Genomic DNA, 5,265 nt, shown 5'->3' with positions numbered 1-5,265 from the left:
TTAGGGTTTCAAACTAGGGTTTAACATTAGGGTTAGGGATTCAAACTAGAGTTTAACATTAGGGTTAGGGTTTCAAACTAGGGTTTTGCATTAGGGTTAGGGTTTCAAACTAGGGTTTCAAATTAGGGTTAGGGTTTCAAACTAGTGTTTTACATTAGGGTTAGGGTTAGGGTTTCAAACTAGGGTTTCAAATTAGGGTTATGTTTCAAACTAGGGTTTAAAATTAGGGTTAGGGTTTCAAACTAGGGTTTTTATATTAGGGTTAGGGTTTCAAACTAGGGTTTCAAATTAGGGTTAAGGTTTCAAACTAGGGTTTTACATTAGGGTAAGTGTTTCAAACTAGGGTTTCAAATTAGCGTTACGGTTTCAAACTAGTGTTTTACATTAGGGTTAGTGTTTCAAACTAGGGTTTTACATTAGGGTTAGGGTTACAAACTAGGGTTTTACATTAGAGTTAGGGTTTCAATCTAGGGTTTTGCATTAGGGTTAGGGATTCAAACTAGGGTTTTACGTTAGGGTTAGGGTTTCAAACTAAGGTTTTATATTAGGGTTAGGTTTTCAAACTACGGTTTCAAATTAGGGTTAGGGTTTTAAACTAGGGTTTAACATTAGGGTTAGGGTTTCAAATTAGGGTTTTACATTAGGGTTAGGGTTTCAAACTAGGGTTTTGCATTAGGGTTAGGGTTTCAAACTAGGGTTTCAAATTAGGGTTAGGGTTTCAAACTAGTGTTTTACATTAGGGTTAGGGTTTCAAACTAGGGTTTCAAATTAGGGTTACGGTTGCAAAATAGGGTTTTACATTAGAGTTAGTGTTTCAAACTAGGGTTTCAAATTAGGGTTACGGTTTCAAACAATCGTTTTACATTAGGGTTAGGGATTCAAACTAGGGTTTTACGTTAGGGTTAGGGTTTCAAACTCGGTTTTCAAATTAGGGTTAGGGTTACAAACTAGGGTTTTACATTAGGGTTAGGGCTTCAAACTAGGGTTTTACGTTAGGGTTAGGGTTTCAAACTAGGGTTTAACATTAGGGTTAGGGTTTCAAACAAGGGTTTTACATTAGGGTTAATGCTTCAAACTAGGGTTTTACATTAGCGTTAGGGTTTCAAACTAGGGTTTTACTTTAGGGTTAGGGTTACAAACTAGGGTTTTACATTAGGGTTAGGGTTTCAAACTAGGGTTTTGCATTAGGGTTAGGGTTTCAAACTAGGGTTTCAAATTAGGGTTAGGGTTTCAAACTAGTGTTTTACATTAGGGTTAGGGTTTCAAACTAGGGTTTCAAATTAGGGTTACGGTTTCAAACTAGGGTTTTACATTAGGGTTAGTGTTTCAAACTAGGGTTTCAAATTAGCGTTACGGTTTGAAACTAGTGTTTTACATTAGGGTTAGGGTTACAAACTAGGGTTTTACATTAGGGTTAGAGTTTCAAACTAGGGTTTTGCATTAGGGTTAGGGATTCAAACTAGGGTTTTACGTTAGGGTTAGGGTTTCAAACTAGGGTTTTATATTAGGGTTAGATTTTCAAACTAGGGTTTCAAATTAGGGTTAGGGTTTCAAACTAGGGTTTAACATTAGGGTTAGGGTTTCAAACTAGGGTTTCAAATTAGGGTTAGGGTTACAAACAAGGGGTTTTAGATTAGGGTTAGGGTTTCAAACTAGGGTTTAACATTAGGGTTAGGGATTCAAACTAGAGTTTAACATTAGGGTTAGGGTTTCAAACTAGGGTTTCAAATTAGGGTTAGGGTTTCAAACTAGTGTTTTACATTAGGGTTAGGGTTAGGGTTTCAAACTAGGGTTTCAAATTAGGGTTAGGGTTTCAAACTAGTGTTTTACATTAGGGTTAGGGTTTCAAACTAGGGTTTCAAATTAGGGTTACGGTTTCAAACTAGGGTTTTACATTAGGGTTAGTGTTTCAAACTAGGGTTTCAAATTAGGGTTACGGTTTCAAACTAGGGTTTTACATTAGGGTTAGGGATTCAAACTAGGGTTTTACATTAGGGTTAGGGTTACAATCTAGGGTTTTACATTAGGGTTAGGTTTTCAAACTACGGTTTCAAATTAGGGTTAGGGTTTCAAACTAGGGTTTAACATTAGGGTTAGGGTTGCAAACTAGGGTTTTACATTAGGGTTAGGGTTTCAAACTAGGGTTTTGCATTAGGGTTAGGGTTTCAAACTAGGGTTTCAAATTAGTGTTAGGGTTTCAAACTAGTGTTTTGCATTAGGGTTAGGGTTTCAAACTAGGGTTTCAAATTAGTGTTAGGGTTTCAAACTAGTGTTTTACATTAGGGTTAGGGTTTCAAACTAGGGTTTCAAATTAGGGTTATGTTTCAAACTAGTGTTTAAAATTAGGGTTAGGGTTTCAAACTAGGGTTTTTATATTAGGGTTAGGGTTACAAACTAGGGTTTAACATTAGGGTTAGGGTTTCAAACTAGGGTTTTACATTAGGGTTAGGGTTTCAAACTAGGGTTTTACATTAGGGTTAGGGTTACAAACTAGGGTTTTACATTACGGTTAGGGTTTCAAACAAGGGTTTTGCATTAGGGTTAGGGTTTCAAACTAGGGTTTCAAATTAGGGTTAGGGTTTCAAACTAGGGTTTCAAATTAGGGTTACGGTTTCAAACTAGGGTTTTACATTAGGGTAAGTGTTTCAAACTAGGGTTTCAAATTAGCGTTACGGTTTCAAACTAGTGTTTTACATTAGGGTTAGTGTTTCAAACTAGGGTTTTACATTAGGGTTAGGGTTACAAACTAGGGTTTTACATTAGAGTTAGGGTTTCAAACTAGGGTTTTGCATTAGGGTTAGGGATTCAAACTAGGGTTTTACGTTAGGGTTAGGGTTTCAAACTAGGGTTTTATATTAGGGTTAGGTTTTCAAACTACGGTTTCAAATTAGAGTTAGGGTTTCAAACTAGGGTTTAACATTAGGGTTAGGGTTTCAAACTAGGGTTTTACATTAGGGTTAGGGTTTCAAACTAGGGTTTTGCATTAGGGTTAGGGTTTCAAACTAGGGTTTCAAATTAGGGTTAGGGTTTCAAACTAGTGTTTTACATTAGGGTTAGGGTTTCAAACTAGGGTTTCAAATTAGGGTTACGGTTTCAAAATAGGGTTTTACATTAGAGTTAGTGTTTCAAACTAGGGTTTCAAATTAGGGTTACGGTTTCAAACTATCGTTTTACATTAGGGTTAGGGATTCAAACTAGGGTTTTACGTTAGGGTTAGGGTTTCAAACTCGGTTTTCAAATTAGGGTTAGGGTTACAAACTAGGGTTTTACATTAGGGTTAGGGCTTCAAACTAGGGTTTTACGTTAGGGTTAGGGTTTCAAACTAGGGTTTAACATTAGGGTTAGGGTTTCAAACAAGGGTTTTACATTAGGGTTAATGCTTCAAACTAGGGTTTTACATTAGGGTTAGGGTTTCAAACTAGGGTTTTACATTAGGGTTAGGGTTACAAACTAGGGTTTTACATTAGGGTTAGGGTTTCAAACTAGGGTTTTGCATTAGGGTTAGGGTTACAAACTAGGGTTTCCCATTAGGGTTAGGGTTTCAAACTAGGGTTTCAAATTAGGGTTAGGGTTACAAACAAGGGGTTTTACATTAGGGTTAGGGTTTCAAACTAGGGTTTAACATTAGGGTTAGGGTTTCAAACTAGGGTTTTTATATTAGGGTTAGGGTTACAAACTAGGGTTTAACATTAGGTTTAGGGTTTCAAACTAGGGTTTTACATTAGGGTTAGGGTTTCAAACTAGGGTTTTACATTAGGGTTAGGGTTACAAACTAGGGTTTTACATTAGGGTTAGGGTTTCAAACAAGGGTTTTGCATTAGGGTTAGGGTTTCAAACTAGGGTTTCAAATTAGGGTTAGGGTTTCAAACTAGGGTTTCAAATTAGGGTTACGGTTTCAAACTAGGGTTTTACATTAGGGCAAGTGTTTCAAACTAGGGTTTCAAATTAGCGTTACGGTTTCAAACTAGTGTTTTACATTAGGGTTAGTGTTTCAAAGTAGGGTTTTACATTAGGGTTAGAGTTACAAACTAGGGTTTTACATTAGGGTTAGGGTTTCAAACTAGGATTTAACATTAGGATTAGGGTTTCAAACTAGGGTTTTACATTAGGGTTAGGGTTTCAAACTAGGGTTTTGCATTAGGGTTAGGGTTTCAAACTAGGATTTCAAATTAGGGTTAGGGTTACAAACTAGCGTTTTACATTAGAGTTAGGGTTTCAATCTAGGGTTAGGGATTCAAACTAGGGTTTTACGTTAGGGTTAGGGTTTCAAACTAAGGTTTTATATTAGGGTTAGGTTTTCAAACTACGGTTTCAAATTAGGGTTAGGGTTTCAAACTAGGGTTTAACATTAGGGTTAGGGTTTCAAACTAGGGTTTTACATTAGGGTTAGGGTTTCAAACTAGGGTTTTGCATTAGGGTTAGGGTTTCAAACTAGGGTTTCAAATTAGGGTTAGGGTTTCAAACTAGTGTTTTACATTAGGGTTAGGGTTTCAAACTAGGGTTTCAAATTAGGGTTACGGTTGCAAAATAGGGTTTTACATTAGAGTTAGTGTTTCAAACTAGGGTTTCAAATTAGGGTTACGGTTTCAAACTATCGTTTTACATTAGGGTTAGGGATTCAAACTAGGGTTTTACGTTAGGGTTAGGGTTTTAAACTCGGTTTTCAAATTAGGGTTAGGGTTACAAACTAGGGTTTCACATTAGGGTTAGGGCTTCAAACTAGGGTTTTACGTTAGGGTTAGGGTTTCAAACTAGGGTTTAACATTAGGGTTAGGGTTTCAAACAAGGGTTTTACATTAGGGTTAATGCTTCAAACTAGGGTTTTGCATTAGGGTTAGGGTTTCAAACTAGGGTTTTACATTAGGGTTAGGGTTACAAACTAGGGTTTTACATTAGGGTTAGGGTTTCAAACTAGGGTTTTGCATTAGGGTTAGGGTTACAAACTAGGGTTTACCATTAGGGTTAGGGTTTCAAACTAGGGTTTTACATTATGGTTAGGGTTTCAAACTAGGGTTTTACATTAGGGTTAATGCTTCAAACTAGGGTTTTACATTAGGGTTAGGGTTTCAAACTAGGGTTTACCATTAGGGTTAGGGTTTCAAACTAGGGTTTTACATTATGGTTAGGGTTTCAAACTAGGGTTTTACATTAGAGTTAGGGTTTCAAACTAGGGTTTTGCATTAGGGTTAGGGATTCAAACTAGGGTTTTACGTTAGGGTTAGGGTTTCAAACTAGGGTTTTATATTAGGGTTAGGTTTTCAAACT

Source organism: Vanacampus margaritifer, unplaced genomic scaffold (genome assembly GCF_051991255.1).
Source record: "Vanacampus margaritifer isolate UIUO_Vmar unplaced genomic scaffold, RoL_Vmar_1.0 HiC_scaffold_25, whole genome shotgun sequence".
NCBI classification, from domain to species: Eukaryota; Metazoa; Chordata; class Actinopteri; order Syngnathiformes; family Syngnathidae; genus Vanacampus; species Vanacampus margaritifer.
This window is presented reverse-complemented; position numbering follows the sequence as displayed.